General features: G+C 36.4%; 1 protein-coding gene and 1 long non-coding RNA gene across 2 annotated transcripts in view; one reads left to right on the top strand and one right to left on the bottom strand.

Annotated features, from left to right (window-relative positions):
• Window positions 1-8,416, bottom strand: part of tox2 (TOX high mobility group box family member 2) — a 102,653-nt gene extending 94,237 nt beyond the window's left edge. The window contains exon 1 of the mRNA XM_082534207.1: window positions 8,308-8,416. The gene's annotated coding sequence lies outside the window, so the exon portion shown is untranslated. The remainder of the gene's footprint in view (window positions 1-8,307) is intronic.
• LOC309707096 lies at window positions 7,351-12,989 on the top strand. Its single transcript, XR_014276911.1, has 3 exons — window positions 7,351-7,559; window positions 8,704-8,812; window positions 11,490-12,989. It is a non-coding gene; the product is annotated as an uncharacterized lncRNA (long non-coding RNA).
• Window positions 12,990-21,030: the final 8,041 nt, after the last annotated feature.

The raw sequence follows: 21,030 nt of genomic DNA, 5'->3' as shown, positions 1-21,030 counted from the left end.
CATCTAGTATTAACGTAAATTCTAGATCTTTAAATGTAAATCAACACATTGACTATAATCACAAAGAATTTATATTTATTTCTTTCTCTCACAGAAAAGAATGCCTGTCAGCTTGGGACTGAGTTTTACTTGGGTATTATTATTTTTTTTATATTATATTGCTTTTAAATTACATTTGAACTTAAAAACATAGTAATTCATTTTATTGAGGTTTCGCATTAGTAAAAGGCAACGTTTCTTTCAAATCCACAAATCTAATCCAAATCCATTTTTCTTATTAAAGCATTTACATGTTTGAAAACAGAGGAATTGTTTTGAAAAATTAGATGCTCTTTTTGACATACTCCAAGTCCCTTCATTCGAATCACCAAGTGAGCGCTTTTGTTTTTTATTTTTATTTTTCTTTGATTATCCATCTACTTCATTCTGAGATTGGGCATGCCAAACAGTTTTATTCTCTCACACAAATATTACCACTGAGAAAGTCATAATGTTATGAATTAATGACAGTGATAGCAGAAAACAGAAAAACTACCAAATGGTTTTCATTAAAGAATAACATCGTGTACTACGACATTAAACATCCATAGTAAAAGCCTTTGCTCCAAATGAAATTGAAGAACTTCAGTTTCTCCTCAGAAACTCTTGAGCTGCGTCCCAATTTTTGAAGATCACATGTCAAATCTGCAGCTAATCCACAAATAACATGTTAGCATCAGTCCAAATGACCCATAAATTCCAAGCATTTCTAAGTTACTTATTGCTGTTGCCTTGTCAAAGACTGTAAGAGTCACAAAGCAAAGTTTACTGGAGAAGTTATGATGGTGCTATAAACAACCCTCAAATACTGGGCCATTGTAAATTGTAGCTTCCATGGTATAGCTCATCATGTCTACACTGTTCTTAAAAACCATGGTGTTTATGTTGGGTTTCCATTATTTACATTTTGTGGGAGGTTTGTTGGTGCTGGTCATGTAACAATGTGATAAAAATCTGAAACAAAAGACAGTGTAAATATAGCATATTACAGTGATAAAGTGAGGATAGTGAGGACTAGTTTGGTCTGAATTTGAGCAAAAGAAGTAAGTTAGTAAGTAAAATTATTTATGTAGCACTTTTCACAGACAAAAATCACAAAATGCTTCACAATACAAAGAATGAAAATACAACATATAACAATGTAAAAACAATAAGAAAGCTGCATTCATCTTACATCTTTACAATAGGATGGTACTGGTTATGTGGACTAGATGCTGACGGACTGGAGCTGTGTGGTGATGGTTTCATAATTTCCATTATAACAATCAGAAGACTAGAGAAAGCAAAGGACTCCTGTGACCTCCTGCTTAACAGTATCTCTTGTCCTTGACATAAAGGCCTTTCTTGAATATATCTCTTTTGTTTGTCTCATCTTTTTTTTATTATTTCATGAAAAGTGTTAAGGATGAACAGTGGTAGGCACAGATGGATTGATTAAAATGCCATCAGTACTGAAGCTTGCATGTAGCATATTTTGAGTTTCCAATGTTCAGAATATTAAACCTAAGAAATATGATTTGAAATTGCAGCATTCACTGATGTTCGGAAGGGCTTGGTAACTTGCTTTCATAAACGGATTGGCCATCTGGAGAGCTTGGAGTTTTCCTGGTGGCTAGTCGACCTGTGGGTCAGGCAGCAAGCCAAGCAAGGCTGATACAAAAAGATTTTAAAACGTCCCAGACTGTAGCTTGATCTGACAGCTAGAGAGGAACAGGGGTGGGAGGCTGAAATATGAGGAAAAAAATTAAGACATAGAATGTGAAAAAATATTCAGTTAGAAGTGCAAGAAAACTATTTATCGCCGTATAGAAGGAGGAACGAGAAATGCCATCAGTGCAACAAGTGTTACTGCTGTTAACATTAACTTCCTATATAGCACGCTGTTCACACTTAAGAGCCATCCTACAAACTGGCAAACATAACCAAAAAGCCATCTTATAGCATTTAAAATGAGTATTTTGTACATAAAGCTAAAGACATAAGCTCTGCTAGCACACCTTATAGAGTGCATATTGTAAAGGGTAAAGTTGCTGCTTGTACAGAAATTTCAATGACTGCTTTAATTTAAAACATGGCAATTTACAGTTGCATTGTTATTTTATTTTATTGTACCTAGGGGTAGAGAAAACCAACAATAACATAAAAATGGACTTGTTGCTGGCACATTCATTTCCTCATATTGTTATGATGTATAAGGTGCTGGGGTACAGCTTCCTAGCACGCTTCTAACATATTTTGTATTTTGGTACCTACAACTTGATATGATGGGATAAGATGACACACACTATTTTATGCACATTTCACATTTGAGGTCAATACATTTTAAGATTTTTTAAGGCATTGAGATGCAAACAGCAAAAAAAAAAAAAAAATCTACTAATAACACAGTAAATTTAAGGGTCCCCCCCCCCCCCCCCCCCTCCATTTATAATATTGACTCTTGCAAGTTTTCATTTTACTGGGTTTGTAGGATTTTAATTCAACTAATATTATATTTTTTGTTGATGCAATTTTTTGCAACTTACAAAATATTACGTTTTTTACATTTTTACTGTTCCTCTGGACGTAGCGTGTACTGTTTATTTGGGACTGTATTTAGATAGCAGCAGTGGTTTTGTAGCAACACTGACACATTTCAATAGTTCTTTTGAAATGGGTTGGCCACAGAAATTCCCATTATCGCATCTTCTGAATTACAACCAAGAGGTTGCTGTGAATGGTTTTTCCAGTTCAGTCGCTCATTTTTTAGAGCTATAACCATGGCATTAACCTTGGTTAACCACACCTTCTAGTAGTTATCCATTCACATATTCTTTTCTTTACTTTGCTAAAAAAAACAACAAAATGAAAAATAGTCAGGGGCAAAACAGATATGTCACTACAGGCCACAAAAAGAATATCCACCTTAAGTCGACAAGGAAAAGAATCTAATTTTTCACTGTTTCATTTTATCGAAGTAGACACAGCCTCACACTGATCTGAAACACCTACACGGGAGGCATTTACTCATTGCTTTCTCTCCCCCTTCTCTTTTCAAGTTCAGTTATGCGGCCGTTTCTCACCAATATTATCACCACCCTAAATTCATCATTTAGGACTAAAGCTGAAACTGTGAGGAGTTGTGCTGCCATTTTTCTTCTATCCGCAGTCAGGCTCTGACCACAAATGTACAGCTGTCAAAAACTTTCACCTATAATTAACAGTGCTGTCTGTAAAAGCAACTGAGAGATAAAAAGATTTCACCTCACAGACTGTGCTGGGAGAGGTAAATCCCCCTTCCACCATACTTTTAGTTTCATGTATCTAAGTCAATTTCTTTTGGTTATGTAAAATCAAAACATAATTTCAACCACCGAAGCATTCGCAGGCAGCCTTAGTGAAGTACCGCAGTTTATTTCAATGGTGCTTTTTTGGAAGCGTTTTTCAAATTAATATTTGACATTCTGCAGACATTTAATTGCTTCCTGTAGTTCTGTGAGTGACAAATGAAACAGCCATCAAGCTCTTAAGTCATCAAAGGACTTTTTATTCCTTTTGTGGTGACTTGGAAACATTAATTATGAACATCTGAAATAAAGAATGTCTTTATTTCTTTCTGCATCTTACTTGCGACAGGCAACATTTCTACCTGCAGTACATAAGCTTAAATGTGGAGACACCATCACTTTAGAAAAGCTAATCTCATGCAGCATAATCAAGTATACTTTCTCACAGATTCTCTGAGAGCAATTTCCATCTGCACAAAAGATGTATCTTGAATTTTAGATAAGTGAAAAGAGGAGAGGATCTACAGATTTATACCATCTTGTAAAGTTACATAAGCCACTCTAGGCTCATGACATACTTAAATAAGCAAGGTTATGTAACAGCTCTACAACTGCACTTTACCATTGAATAGCAAAGCAAATTAAGTAGGTGCACAGGAATTTACAAGTGAAGCAAAACATTGTACCAGATTCCTGCTTTTGTTCTCCGTGTGCATTAAGCTGTGTTTTCACATAAAAAAATAAAGGTACAGCTGTAAAGTATTTCCCCCACTGCTGATGACTCACAGGAAGTTAAAGGGAAAAGTGAAAAATAAGTCAAAGCTGCACAAACAGAGCACGCACATGCACAGGCACACGTGCACACAATGTTTCTGTTAAGTTTATGCGAGACGCAGACAGATTGGCTGTGTGTTGTACCCATCTACTAAAGGAGAAAGGGGTGTGGTTTTAAGAGCTGGAAGAAGTTATTTATCACTATGGTGTGTAACCGTGCCCGCTTACAAATTCAGAATAGTGGCTGTTATGAGCAAAGCCTTTCACCGAGTCATTAATATTTGACAGAAAACATGGCTTTTTTATCAGACGAACATTTTTACCATTTCTTTTCTCTGCACTGATGTGAACCTTGTGTCACGGTGCATTACAGGGTTTTGCTTTTATCTTGCTTGGCTATGTTACCGCATCAGCCACGCACCTCGATGTATCCAGCTCCTTCCCTCTTAGATCATGAATTGATAGTTTTTCCTCCTGTTAAAGGCAAACCCCTCCCCCCCCCCCCCCCCCCGCCTCCTCTACCATTTACCAATACATCTTAATTATTCCAAACAACTGTTTAAGTACTGTCAGTTAATCATTGCAGCATGTGATAATTTGTATATCGCGCTTCACATATGACGAACATGGCAGTTATACTGAAGACAGATGCAGCCGTGTGAATAACATTCCAAGGTCATGTTTTCTAATAGCTCATCTAATAACTCAATGAGAACTCATTTCTATTTGGATTAATACACTACATGCTATACGCACTCCACAAACACACTAAACCTATGCGCTATAATGTAAACTGTATTAGGGCACTTCATTTTGTCAACAAGACAAACAAAACAAATTGCATTCACCCGTGTCAGATTTACAAAGATCAGAGGGTTTCTTCCCATTTCTAATGTCTGACACCGGTTCTAGCTTGACATAACAATAAAATAAACACACCCCGTTTGGCTGTGCATGCAATCAATGGATATTATTATGTGCAATAAAATGGAAGGTTTAGAAAAATTGAAACATACTTTTCCTGTTACTAACTGGGAAAATTGATTAGGCATATTTAAATGAAAAGAGGTGCAGAATCTATTCTGCATAAGATCACATAACTGTAATCCTATATTCTACAGTGTAAGCTGTGTCATAATATATAACTATAGATGCATCTTCATCACAGGTTTATTCCAAAAACTATGTATCTATACATTACCAAAGTACAATATCTATAATAGTATTATCCTTTATAATGTGTACATGCTGTCTTGATGCATGCTCAGGCATACAAGCAAAGAAATCCTAGATTCTGTTTATCTGTATGGAACATTTTCAGTGGGAGAAACATTGTATCACTCATCACAAAGAGTTCTATGGTTTTTTTCCTACTGAAACTATCTGGATGTTTTCAGTTCGAGAAAAGTTTGGGGAGAAACTTCTACAACTTGCACTCCTGGTGCACTGTATGTAATGTTTCTCCCACTGAAAACATTATATACAAATAAACAGAATCAACTTTCTGGGATGTGATTTAAGATTCTTTACCTTACACTGAAAGCGATTGTAGGACTCTCTGACTGTAGCTGTTGTCTTTTATGTTATGCGTTTCCCTATATTTCATAGTTCCCAAAGAAGTGACCAGCACAAAACAGGAAATGATAGCCACAGTTATAGTTATGGCCACAAAGGCTGTATAGGGAAGAAGTTAGGGTGATGTGATCGTTGAGAAAACATTGTACTTTAATGCAGGAGAGTTAAAATGTCCAAATTCACTTACTGAAAAGATTCAAATGAAACAGACATCTTTTGCTCTTGGAAAAACTAATGCTATATTCATACCTTTTGCAAGATTTGAGATCTGTATGATTCAAAGTCTGATGTCATCAAGTCTTCGGATGAACCGAGGTATAAATTTTACATGAATAGATACAATTGTTTTTATATATAAAACCACATAATTCAATTACCAGAGCACAAAAAATATGATCTGATATGATGATAATGACAAAGGACTGGGAATTAAGGGATTTATATTACAATTGTATCTGTTTACTTCCCATTCACTAAAAAGTTTATATTATAAGGAAAATACTTGAAATACAGATTTGGAAACTGAAATTGGAAGTCTCCATTAAAAGCTCATTGCAAACGAGCTTGTGCCACCAGTGAATACACAGGTTAGAATAGCACACTTTAACTGATGAATGTGAACATAAGTCCTGCAAAGTTAAACTGTTATTATAAAGATAAACCAGACATATGCTTTAAATACACAGAGGCGAAAGAAATGCTTCCTCACTGTGATTGGCTGCCTAGAAGACATGTAAGGACATTATTTCAAAAGAAATGTGGTTATTTCAATAGACCTTAAACCAACTTCTGGTTGGTTTGCTTCCAGAAAATGGCAATTATAACAATAACTGTTGCAATGTTAGAATAGAATAGCATTTTATTGTTATTATTCATGTACGACAAAATTGCAGGTGCTCTGCACCAACTGTGCATGGAATAAAAATCTAAATAGTAGGACGGCTGGAATAAATAACAGACAAGAGGAGTATATACAAAACAGGAAAAGGGCACATAATAGAAAGGCACACATTAGAGGACACAGTGCTTGTTATAGTCTTGTTGTTGAAATAAGACAAAGATGTTTGTTGCAAGTATGTAAACATTTAGTATTTTGTCTTTGTTGAAAGAAAAAACACAGATATGTTTAAAATGCCTTCAGCTCTAATTACATTAATATTTTAGCTGAGAGTACAGGTCTGTACCTACACATCCTATTTTAACACTTTCTACACCAGAGTATTGTTTTAAACTTTACAAGGGGCTCATGAATCAGTAATACATTCTCCCAGAATGACATACAGTACATGTTCATTGTTGTGGCTCAGTAGTGAACTGGACATCTGTAAGAATTACTGGATACACGAAGTACAAAGTACGATTAATAGATTTGTCCAAAATCTGAACATAGTAAACATAGTGCTAAGTTGGAGCTCATTTATGGTAACTATGGAGATAATCCTGTATGATTTCCTCTCAAACTTTTCTTTATTCTACTTAAACTAGTTGTCAAATAAGGAAACATCCTAAATGTATGTCAAATAAATAAATATAATAATAACACATTGAAGAATAAATATTTATTGCCACCGAGCTGCTAGCCACCTAGAAAATGCTTTTGGCAAACCTTGTTAAAAGTCAGAGCAACCAGAAGCCCCTTTTTACCACATCTAAAGTGTTACTAATGGTTGTGATATGATTCTCTGTATGCTCTATTTCAGCTCTGATACTTTTTCCACAAGTCCAGTGTTTTGTTTATGTATGTACCCGCTCACATTTGTGGCACAGTATGACGAGGTGTGAGAGCATTTTTTACTTGGTTCATCTGGCATTTCAAATTGCACACCGAGAAGAAAGCTTCCTCGGATTTCACTGACATATCCAAACAAAGGAACTTAAATGTGCCAAATGGATCGCACAGGATAAGTAAGTAAAGTCAGTTGCATTTTAAATATGAAAGATTTTTTTCATTACGTATTGTTAAATAACACACTGTTTGTTAATCAGATAGGTAAGCTTGTATCACTATACAATAATGAATCTTTTCTCTCATCTATAAGACAAAAATATATACTGATTACAGCAAATTAAAGTCTAATGCTCATATCTAGTCAGCAACAAGCTCACTGTAACTATGCTTTCAGCCTTTTATTTCCATCTATAATGCGCACAGGTGCAGCTTAATTCGATTGGAAGATGTTGCTCTGGTTATACACAAATAATACACTTCCCTGTTACCAGCAAAGTCGTTGTCATGGAGATGATGAGGCTTATATAAGCTCAAATGTATTTTTGTTCAATACAAGTGTATTGTCTTTACTGTGCTCATTTCATTATGATTTGTTTATACCCACACATATAATGGCAAATTGATTCAACAGTCTCTGTCTTTTCCAGCCAGGCACAGCAATGCAAAGAGATACACTTAAAAATGAATGTTTTTTTCTCTTTTTTGTTGTTGTTGTTGTTTTTCTGGATGGCTAGTAAGGCGTAAGGGATCTGCTCTCAGTCAAAGCCATTTTATACCATCTGCAAAAGTTGAAAACTGGCATTTTGTATTTTCCCTCAGTATCACTTTTATCTGCATCACTGTCTCACTCAGAGCTACAGCTTTGATATTAAAATCACAGACGTCTGGTTTTGTGAAAAAACAATGAATGATTATAGTTCTTACCTTTCAGCCAACTATGCAACAGTGATGGAAAAAGATCTTCCAGTGGGAGGGGTGTCATTCACCTCACCTTTAACCTCGTGGCTGTGTATAGATCCAGCACCTACCAGCTTTCAGCAGAGGATTAAACAGCTAATGACAGAGAAGTGCTGTGATTGACAAGTTAAGGTTTCCTTCCTCGTCAGAAGGGCCTTTGTGTTTGTCTCTTGCCCATTTCTTCCCAGAACTCACATTTCACATTCCACCGTGACTTGAACAATTTCTAAATTTCTTCATTGTGAAATAGCTACAAGTGAATCTGAAGCTACTCTATTCACACCTTAAAAAAAGCCTTTACATTGAATAATGAATAAGTCTTATTTAAAGTTCTCACACTGCTGTTTGTCTGCTTTGAACCAGGTTTTCTCACATTGCATGTCCACTGTTCATCAGTGCAGCAAACATCTACAGTCTACTGCAGTCATCGTCTCAGATGAGGGAATTTTCAGCCCCAGTGAAACATGTGGGAGTACGTATTTACTGTATATTTATTTTAAGCCTTTGACTGTATTTGAATTGAAAGAAGGGCTGTTGGTGGTGGGTATCAACACTTGTAAAACTAAAACAACTTCAGACAAAGGATTTTGAATAACCCTGTTTAGATATGATTTTGTCTGGAGAGCCCCTAGTACATTCAAAGCTAGCACTCCTGCTTCACTGGCATACATGTAGCGCTGTACGGACATTCTAAACATTTTGACAGCTAAGAAAAAACACAATGCAGGATGTGAAGGCAGGTCAAAAAATGAAGTGATCCTCCTACTAATGTTCCTGTCATATGTTCTAAAATGTATGGCGTGTAACATCAATAGAAACTGACAGAGAATAATAGCATGAAGAGCAAAGCTGGAAGGACTTGTCTGTCTGTCTCTCTCAGTCATCTGGACCAACCTGTCCACAATCACAGCCTCTTAGAAGATTTGCTACTGGTTGGGGAATTTGTAGCCGAGTGATGCGTCAGGGGTTGTCATATAAAATGTAAGTGCTTTCCCCCTGAGTAATTTAATCACAGACTTTTATGGAGGCATCAGGCAGCACATTGAAAGACAGAGTGAAAGATCTGTAATTGGCATTCTTTCATTCAAAGTAATATATGGAATATGTGGTATAATTACAGCTCCGGTAATGGTCTGAGGATGACTGAAATGCTAACGCGTAGCGATTGGTTTAATGTGTGTTCATCAGGGGGAATTTGCACCATATTGACTTGTGACTTTCCTTGGTGGTATTTCATTTGGACTAGTCAGACATTACGGTGTGGCTTTCCTAAACGCCCATCTACTCATCTCAGACTTTGGAACGGTGAAAAACTTTGGCTTCTTAATAAGTGAAACTTAGCAGAAATCTGAGTGAAAAATAATGTGAAAAAATGAGTAAGATGTGTGGGTGATGTCTGAGATTAACTCGACCATCAGCATAAAGCTCCTGAATAATCTGAAAACCCACTTATGCGACCGTGCTATTTGAATAGATACTTTCATTTCACCGTCTGCTTGACGCGAAATTTGATGACACCTTTTTTTGTGGCAAAGTTTACGGCCAATATTTAAATTTGAGCATTTAAATGAACAAAGTACAAGACAGCTGATTAATGGCTAGTATATATTTTATTTATTTACTTATTGGTAGGGTAGTTTAGGCAAGCCTCATATTTAAAAATAAAATACATTTTATGTTTTCTCTGATAGCTTACATTAGACTTACATTTACAAAGTTCTTCATATCTATACAAATATATATTTTTTGATATTTATCTTTTCCGTTTTCTTCTTTTTAAAACGTAAAGCATAAGATTAAGCGCTTACCTATTTTTTTCTTAGTTAATTAAAATAAACAAAATGTTACGGAACTTTATGTGTGTGGGATTACCTTCACTACACCACAGTAATGCCTTGTTTATGATAAACTGTAGATGAAACACTAACACATTGTGGCGACACAAAAATAATTATTTACTGGAAACCAGGCGGTTCCTTGATGGCTTGGGAGTTAACACACTGCATGGTACATGTTTACGGTACTTTGGGCCTTTCCATTCGCATCAGCCCTCTCATTTCTCTGTTTCTAAGCTAAACCAATCAGGTGGATCTGCTGCTCCACACAACCTCTGTACCGCACATGTGTGTGTTTGTGTGGGTGTGAGTGCGCGTGGCAATATAAAGCCAGTTAGTGGTGGTTTATAGATATAACGGTTTATAGGTTTATAGAACGTTTCCATAAATTTTTTTTTATTTGTGTCATGTAACATCATCTAAATGAGCTCCAGAACTGTCTTGCAAATATTCAAGTAAGAAGAATGCATTTTGCCTCATAATTAGCAGTGTAATGTAACCTGAGGATGGTGTCACCCAAACATTCAGAAACATTAGGTGCAGTCACACTTTCCATCATCTCATTGATCAAGAAACAATACTGAAATAAGATCCAGGTTGCAGGAGAGAAAACGTGAATGAGACATGAGGGGAGAAAGGCACAGAGAGAGTGTTGGAAACAGAAGAGGACAATGTTCCACAATCCTCAGATAAACTCAATGTGACAAGATGGTTACTTTCTCCCTCTGCTGTGACAGTTAATTTTGGACTAGGAAAAATGTCAAAAATGTTTAGCTGCGCTTGAGCGGAGTTAATTACAGAGCCCAAGGCAACTCAAACTAGGGCTGCTAATGGCCCTGACTTACAGATAAAGCGCCATTAAACAAGACTGTTTTTTTAGCCACTCATCTAATTTACTTAAAATCAAACATTTTGGCAGCAGCAATTAGATTGTCACTGTTTAGGTTCGAATTTTTAAGCTGCCATTAATCTGATTAAAGCTTCATCTTGTTTGTAATCATTAAAAAAGACACACAAAAAACCCTTTATCCTCTGGAAGTAGAGCATTGTGTACAATGTTATGTGACAGATGCATGAGAAACGAAACTACGTACGTGCAAAGATATATTCAATGCTAGTTTGACATTCATGCTCTAAACTGTCACCACTTGACATTTAGACCCTCTGACCACCTATTAAACAGTTGCTCTCGTGTTTCTGCCTTTCTCTCTATCTCTTTGTTTCTTTCCTTCCTTTGAGGTCAGCGAACCACAGTGTTAGTGTTTTCAAGCCGCTCTTACATATCTTTGTGGTTGCATCACTTCCTTCTCACAGGTCCCTTTCGGCACTGCTGCACTGACACGTGAAAGTCTATGAAACAGCAATCAAGACATCGGTAGCACAGAGGCCAGAGCCAAGTGAACCCAGTCCCAGAGATCGGGACCCAGAGATGGCCCGTGAAATGAGTTGGAGTTGGAAAACCACCGGAGGGATATGCCACGCTCTACTGCCAATTTCACTATCATAATCAGCCTCAGCTTATAGAGTGATATTATAAGCCTGGCTATTTTCGCTGACACTTTTGCTCCTTTTTTCTTTTTTTGGCGCAGATGATAAGGAAGATGATACGATTTATGCAGCGACTGAACTGTAGATTCTGCAATAAAGAAAAAATAAAGAATGAAGCTTTTGATTCGAACTCACAAATATCTGCTACGAGCTTGATGCCTGGGTAATGAGTGATGGTGAAGAACTTCATTACATAAGCATATGTGTCTCAAGTAAAAGACTTGACAAAATAAGTTGTCATCAAACCATCAGCTGAGTCCTACTAAAGTTTGAAAGGGCGCCCATTAACCAAGGCCAAATTGAATCCAGATGTTGTCAAGAAGGTTATCGCTCTAAAATAAATGTTGTCTCAGCATGTTGATATGCTTCTTATACTCCTATAAAATATAATTATGCAACCACAACAAAGCCACTCAAGTTAATGAACCAACAGAAGTCTTGGTCTTCCTGTGGATCTTTTTAATAGATGTGGTTGCTTTGCTAAAACCTCCACGTTTTCTGTCTCACTGGCCATATGTCAAAAAGGGAATCGAAAGCTTCAAAGAAGGTGACAGGGTTTTAGATTTCTGCAACAGTCTCTTTTTTTTTTAAGTGGGGCTTATTATAAACCAAATCTGCACTTAAATGAATAAATCATAGCAGGTAAAGTACAGCTTATGATTTCTCACTTTGTTTTTATTGCTGTAGGATGAACTGTAGGATGAACTGATTTCTCAGAATTACCCGAAGCCATGCGGCTGACATATCAGAAAAACCCAAAACATCATCATGCAGTCCCTTTTATCTCAGGATCTGATTTATGTACACCACTACAGTAGCTAGTCACATGACACGTGGACTAGTGGCCTGATTTTTTTTAGTATACCCAAAAAGGAAATGGTGAACTTACGGAAATAATGAGATTCTTGAATTCACATCAGAATAAAGCACCCATTAACCTAAGGAGACAAAGTAAGTAGTAACTAATTAGATTTTGGTTGGTGCTAATTGCGTCTTCTATTGGGCAGAAGGAGATTTATGGACATTAAGGAGGTCAACCTGATGAGTTTTGTTCTGATTTAACAGCGACTCATTATTAACTTGTTCCCAAGTTATTTATCATGATTTATTATTTACTAGATATCTTTCTCCAACATTTGGTTTGTTAATTCTTTAATTCCTGAGGATTTTGCTTACTTTGAATGAATACTTTGTCTTTGTTCTAGATGCAAAAAGCAAATAGGCATACGCCATCGACAACTTTGATTTCATTGAACTGACCTTTCAAAATGTGTTCAGAGACCACTATAAGCAATTCTGTGATGGTGTTATTTTTGTGACTGTTATTGAGTTTCTTTATATGTATTTAATTTTCATATGCAACATGTTTCAATACACATCTGGATGTATTTACATGAATGCATACCTGTTTGTAGAATGTTTATTTTTATCAGTTGTACTTTTAATTGTATGCTTTGTTTATGGGAGAGTTTTGCTGTTTAAAGAAATTTCAGATTTTAGATAATATACTGCACCCTTTCTTCCCTCTTTATTAGCCAATATTTATATACTGGACTCTTTGCAACCTAAGTACCAACCCCATGATTCTTTAGCCTGTAGCATCTTTAGCTATGATAACTTTAAGTAATAATTTTTTGTATGACTTTACCTGTCCCATTTCTTTGTGGAAGATTTTAGTCCATTCTGCTACACAGTGTTACTTTGGTTCATTGAATTTTGCAATCATTCATTTATACAGAGCTTTTTAAAGGTCCCCCCACAGAATTTCAGTTTGGTTAGGGTCTGAGCTTTGTTTCATTGCAACACCTTGATACTTTTTTATTCTGTTGTAGATCTGGTTGTTGTTGCACAAAACAATTTCAGCTAAACTTTAGCCGTCGGACAGATGGCCTGACATCTGACTATAGAATACTTTGGTATACAGAGAAGTTTATGGTCAACTCACTGCAATGTGGCTGCAAAATGAACCACAATCAACACCAATCCACGTCTGTGTTGCTGTGAGGTGTTTTTTTATCTGATATGCTGGATTTGTTTTTTATCAAACGGGGCACTGTGAATTACCTCCAAACATCTCAGCTGTGGTCTTTTCTGTCTAAAGGACATTGTTCCAGATGTGTTGTAGTTTGTTCAGATTTAGCGTTGCAGACCGCAATGCTGCCATGTTTATTTTTAAGCAAAGAGGTTTTCTCCTGGCAATCCTTAAAAACAATCCATACCCATTTAGTCTTTTTTTTCTAACTTCCTAACTTTGACCTTTAACATGCTAACTGAGGCCTGTGGAGTCTGAGATGTAGGCCTTAGATGTTTTGCAATTTCTTTGGGCAATGCATGGCCTGAACTTAGGGTGCATTTGATGTGATGTTCACTCCCAGGAAGACTGTGCTAATACACTCCTGAATACTCCTGACCAACAAAGTGCCAAAACATTTGCTTTTATAGAGGCGCTCACACTATACTGATGATCATTTAATCCTGTGTTTTCAATTAGCAGCATCTGGCTGCTACATACTCTTTTAATTCCTGTGGAAGCAGTAAGTGTGTACTTAGTTTTTTTACAAGAATTGCATAGAACCCTGTGAAAACTTTATTTTTCACATCACTAAAATTCTCCCAGACACTTTTTTGAAGTGTTTTTTTTTTCTAAAGCTTCACTGTGAAGAACCACTTTCAGTTCCAGTTTGCACATTTGTTATGTATACAAAATGTCAGTCAGTTTGGCAGTGGTACTAGGTTCCAGATTTGAGTTTGGAGTTTTGGTGTTAGGTTGACACATTTGGAAGTTGTTTCTTTAGTAGCATTATTCCAAAATTTCTCTCACTATGACAGTATCTGCTGCACCACAGATCTTTTTTTTCCCCAACTTCAGTCAAGTGCACTTCATTTATAAAAACTTTTAGGCTTTTAGAAAGATGAAAACATCCCATAACATTTTACTGCAAATAATATTGTCACAGTACTTTATAATAAAAGTAAATCTCTAAAATCTTCTAAAGGTTAGTCAGTTCTGAAATTCCTAACACAGAAAAGGGTTTTAAGTGAACAGCATTATGAATTTAGAAAGAATATCTACGCTAGATCACCACTTGTCTGTTATATTGAATACTACAGTAGGAGACCTTTGAAAAATCTGCATATACATAAATAAGCTGTGTTCTTTAATGCGTCTCTGTGTTAAGAATGTCCTTTCGTAATATAAATCTTCAACATATTGCATAGATCTCTCAGCCACAGCCAGTGGTCTTCATTCACTTTCAAACACATCTGCCTTTGGTATGAATATGGCTGTCAGTCCCATGAAGACCATCACAATAAAACACACTCATTATTGTTGTATTGCATTGTGCTTCAGCATCAAGCGAATACCACCCTTGACTAATTTTCTGTTTGTATCAAGAAACAAAAGCTCTTCGAATCTCCCCATGGGCTCTGGAGTGGCTTTACTGCACATCAAACTATGCTAATTACCTTTTGCATGATTAATTGGACCAATTAGAATTAGTAGAGGAAGAAGATGATTCTTGGCAAGGTGCGAAACATTAATTAGTCATAAAAAACGTTTATTAGTGTTCAAATTTAATCTAGCAGAACACAATGGGATTAGGAGAAAAAGACAGTTAATAAGTAGCGTGTTCAATCACTCTTAGCTGCAGATGAAATAATGAATGTCACTGCTTACGCTGTGCTCGCTCAAACATGCACACACAGACAACCTCCGTCTCTTACCAAAGCTATTGTACTGTTGGAAAACACCCATCTTCATCCGTCATACAAAGTGGCAGTTGTAACACAAACATTCCCACTCTGATTGATGAGTCAAGACCATACAAGCGACTTATACACAGTAATCCTGTATAAGATTTATGGCCTGAAGATGATGCATTAGAAAAAGAAAAGAAAAAAGAAAAGAAATTTGCAATAAAAGAATCAACAACAGTACCAACAGTTGCAGCACCAGCAACTAATGGCGATTTAGCTGTGGCAGCATTTATAATGGTATATGGCATATGTAATAACAGCATTGCGTGACAGTACTTCACATGCTATGTAAACCATGGGAAATGACAGCTGCAGGGCAGTTGTTTATGCTGATGAGAAAACAAGCAGGTACGTTATGGGCAGTGAGGAGCGTGTGGGTGTTTCCTCACATTTTGCACACTGATGCAATAAAATAACACAGAGTGGCTTCACATCGAGCAACACCTTGGCCTGTAAAAAAATCTGCAGGCACGCATGTATAAATAGTTGTTCAGGGCTGATCACAGCACCATATCACTCTGTTGCAGATCAAGGTTTGCGACTATATTTTCGATGTAGCTCAAAAAATGCTTTTTAATCTCGTGTATGTTTTTCTTTCTAAACACCCCCCCCCCCCCCCCCCCCCAATTCTTTCTCTCTCTCTGATTTAAGAGTTACGAGCTTGTTGCTTTGTTCCAGGGGAAACACCCCAATAAGCAAGCCCAATGAAAAACTGAGAGTTAGAGGCGAATTGTGAAACTTAGAAAAGTCACACTTCAGTAAACACGGTATAACAGTTTCAGTATTGTGGATGTTTGGTGGCTTAAACCCAAATATATCAACAGGTTTTTTTTTTGCCACTTTTCTACTATATGGCAGAGGAAATATTTTCCCACACTGACAGGTTTTGATGATATTTGGCTTGCAGATTTACAGTATGTAACGGAAAACCTGTGTGTGCAATGCTATATGTTTAAACATATTGCATCTGCAAAGGTTTTGCAAGTTACAGTAAATCTATACCTTGAAGCTTCCCTTCCACAAGAGCGCAGAAAGAACTGACATCTCCTAATTTTAAGTGTGAAGCAATTTGCCCCATCAAGCTCATTCAAAGATGAAGTTAATAATGCTGTTTAAAGTTCACTCAAATTTTCAGATAAAGTGAAAAACACAATTATTAGCATATCAGCACAGTTTCAGAGTAAGAGGGTGAGCATTCTTCAGACATCATGAAGCTGTCATGAAGGTGGTTTTCTGTTCATATTTTATTACGTTATACTGTACTTTTTATATCAGTACACAACCAGGCATTAATTACTATTCAAGGCAAAGATTGTTGTGTGTTTTAATATGCATCTGTTCGTTTTTACTGATGCTTAACATAATGAAGTTAATATTCTGTTCAATCATCATTAGCGAGGGAGCGGCCTTATGTGTTTCCGTTATTTATTTCCGTTGTAGTACTGTATGAGGTTGTTGCAGCTAATGCAAGCTGGAGCCCATCCCAGCTGACTTTGGGCAGGGGAACACCCTGAACAGGTCAACTATCTGTCATTTGGTCTTGCCTTTCTTCAGTTAATGTTATAGAAGCATGAAATATGTTTAGTGCACGTACAGTTTATTCTCTGAATGGAAAAAAGTATATAGTACTCCTTACATTCCTGACTCATTTCTGCAAATTTTTGGGTTTGTTTTTTCTAAATCACTGCGTAAAAAAAATAAACACTGGCATATGTGGACAACTATCTAATTGGGAGCCTTCAGCAAATTTTATCTAGATGATCAAATCATATTCAAACCAAGTATTGATTGTACAGAAATCTGATTTTCAATCTCCTCCTTTCTCTGTATTTTATGACTTATATGAAAGTCTTTTGAGCACAAGTGATGTAGAAGAGCAATAATGTCCAGCACTAATTTAATACCTTATTACCATAAGCCTGGTGCAATGCATGCATAATAAATTGTTGTATCTTTTACGCAGCTCAGGCATATGGTTGGGAGACCGGATTCTCTTCAAACTGCACCAAATTTGCATGATAGGATGTGAGAGTTGGATGGATTTGGGGATTATATGAAACACAGCTTCCATTTCCAGTTCATTGTACTAAGGAGAGGTATCACATTTACACAGATGGCAAAGAATTCAGAAATGCACAGCTTCTGTGAACCACAAAGTGTGCACTTCAAACTTCAAATGCAGAATCTATGGATTTTTTTTTTGAACAGGAATATGTTCTCTATCAACTTTATGAAGCTCAATTTATCTGATCAGTATTGTCAGCAGTCGTGACCAGAGATCACATTATATTGGAGGTTCTAGAGACCATTCTAGGACAATTACAATGTTCATTATGATCAGGTCTTTCTAGGGGTTTGTCCAGACATAAAATTAAAACTAACTGGCAATACACTGACAGTTCTCATTCATATACTTGCACTACTGGCTAATAAGAGACATCTTAGTTAAAAAAACAAACACAAAAATGTGTTGTTACTTTATGGCCAACATCTTAAGAAGGAACGCTTTTCATTGTGGTCTGCACATGTCAATTGCCAGCAAGCAGGAGAAGAAAAAACAAAACACAATAAGTTCACACACACTTCACAAAGATTTTATCACTGAACTTAAAGAGCGTGATCTTTACTGTGCCCCAGATTTTAATTTCAAGTAAAAAAGACTCCCACAAATATGAAAGGCAACCACTCTCCCTCCTGCTGTCTTTCTGAATCTGGTTGTTCCTGACGCCCGATTTACGCTTCGACCACAAATACCAGTGGCCAGGTAATGCTGATTTGTAGTGACGTCAGGAACAGGGGAATAGCCGTGTTAATCAGCAGTCTTTTTTCCCGTGACACTAACTTGTCTCATTTTGCTCTAAAGGTCAGGCACACAGTAGTGGAACTAGCTGTGGTTCAATTTGGTATTTTGTTTTCCGCCAGTATTGTAATGCTTTTTTTCTCATGTCCGCTGGGCTGGAAATGAAGTGTCAGAGAAGATTGGGTTTTAATGTAACTATAGCGACTTAACTTAAGCTCATATAGCTCTAGATATAATTTGAAAATATTATTAGCAATCCAATAATTCCTGTCTTCCTTCTTCTTTGTTTCTAGAACAGAGGAGTTATTGCAGCCCACAGACAATGTCACATTAATTGGCACTTTAATAAAGGTCAGCCCGGTATAATACAACAATGTAATGATAGTTTGAATCCAAAGTTCATTTCACATTTTGGACTGTTAGCCTTAAAATGTTATTTTACAGAGCAGAGTCAATACAACAAAAATAATACCATCACTTTAAAACATCTCTTTTAAATCTTTATTTGAATTATTTGACTCAGTTCAAGCGCACATTTTATTCCATGTCCTGCACCTGAGTTTAGTCTTCAGATTTGGTAAAGTGCTGTCTTGTGATCTGGGATGATGTACTGCTAATAAATTTGGCAAACGGATCAAAAATCCCAACAAAGACAAGATAAAGTTCAGAAATATATATACAGAACCAGAGCAACCAGTCATGCTTGTTAAACAGAGGTTGTTAGTTAATGACATTAGTAAATTTGAATTATTCAAAGTGTTCACTTCAGTTTCCATATTGCTGTTTCATTTCAGTTCCCTTCTGCTTGCCACGTGCAACCGGGCAGTACACATCTCTCTTAAATTTACTGTCACTACTGCCCACACACATCTACCAAAATCAAAGAATTCCATATTTTGCATAAGCTTTGTACAAAAAATGGTGTAGAACCCCTGAAAACTAAAGAACTGTGGCTGTTTTTAAATCACATCAAGCAAATCTGAATATTAAAACCACATTTCTATATTCAAGGGCTGATTTTCTCTTCCTTTCTTTTACCACGGAGACTGAACATGCAAGTATTGTGTGCACCAGCTGAGAGTGCCTCTTTCTCTATCTGTGTCACTTTGTTTCATGTTTTATAATTATATACTGCAAGGTCAATCTAAAGCACAAAGCTCTCTAAAATTAGCTTGTTTGTGAGTCATCTTTGAAACCATCCCATAAAGGTTGCATGATTCTCAAAGGATGTAGCTGCAATCAAGGCCTGTTGGCTATGGTGGAGGACTTAAACCACAGAGACCCAAGTGCTGTCTTGTTCTTTCACATGCTTTCAGTCAAACCTCACCAGGTTGTGTTTTCAGTGAAATGGTGATTTGTAATGAAGGTTTATTAGTCAGAGACCTAATATAACCATCATCCTTTGGTACTTTTTTATGTCTACTAAATCATACATAAACACAAATAAATATCCCTTTTAACATGGCATCCCTCTTTGCATGGCATTATTATTGTATCACACGGCTGGTGGTCTTGACTAAAATATCTTCACAACTATTCAGTGGTTTGCTTTGACATTTTATCGCATGCTTGGTCTTGCAGGCGATGACTTTTAATGCCTTTTGCTCTGACTTTTCGTCTTATGCCACAATGACATTTGTGGTTTTGAGTATCATTACAGAGTAACAAGACCGTTGGACTGATTACCATGAAATTTCATGTGTATCCCTTAAAGTCAAATTGCAATCAAAATATGACGATTCCTTAATTATTAACATTTGGCAATTATTGCAGCAAAAATGTAAATTCTCCATTGTTTTGGTTAAAAGACATGCAATACGTTACTAGCATAACTGGGCTGCGTTTCTGTACTAACATGGCTGACTACCACCCAAGCATGCTAGCAATGCACATTGCACTGCACGTCTTAGCATTTAGCATGGAGTACTACACACTAACCACCATTGGTCTATATTTTTCTGATTTTTATGGTTGCTTATTTCTTTTACCCGTATGTAGCTTACAGAAACATTACTAAGTTCAGCAAAGTGTAACCACTATTGTGATATGATTCATATTTAAATCTGGTAAGCAATCTTGCTGGATTTGTATGGTGTTATCAAAATGGTTTCAAAATGACTCATAAAAGTCTCACCTGTTTCTTTTTCCATCAACATTACAGTTGTGTGTAACGTCTACAGACTCATCACAAAGGTCTCTTTTTAAATTTTGCTATCAGAATGTTTTACATTAACACAGTGACCAATAACACAGCATAATTCAATATGGGTAAAAATGTATGTATTATGTTTTGCTTTTGATTTGTGTGTTTCTGCTTTGCTTTGTTTGTATTGTAATCATGGACTGCAGCTTTCATTACTGGCCCATATCTACTTTCTCAACACTGACAAATCTCCTTTTGACAGAAAATACTGGAAACAAAAGAAAGAATGTCAACACTTTTCTAGCAACTTACGATGATACAGTATCAGACATGTATTTTCACGATACAAACACAAGCAACCTTGTTAATATGAATAAGGCTCTGTTTGTGCAGCTTTAATCTTTGGTGCAAAACCGTGCTATTACTTTGCTTGCTTGTTTGTTTTTCATAATGTAGCACATGTTTCTTCAGATATTTTACAGTATTTACTCTCAATTGCTGCAGTTTTATCTGTGCACCTTGCCTTTGATTTTGCTAAAAATGAACACCCTGACTGCATAAATGTAGTCGCTATGTATTATTCATTTCTGCCTCTTCCATTTGAA

The sequence above is a fragment of the Aulonocara stuartgranti genome (assembly GCF_965226115.1).
Source record: "Aulonocara stuartgranti genome assembly, chromosome: 5".
NCBI lineage: Eukaryota > Metazoa > Chordata > Actinopteri > Cichliformes > Cichlidae > Aulonocara > Aulonocara stuartgranti.
This window is presented reverse-complemented; position numbering and strand designations above follow the sequence as displayed.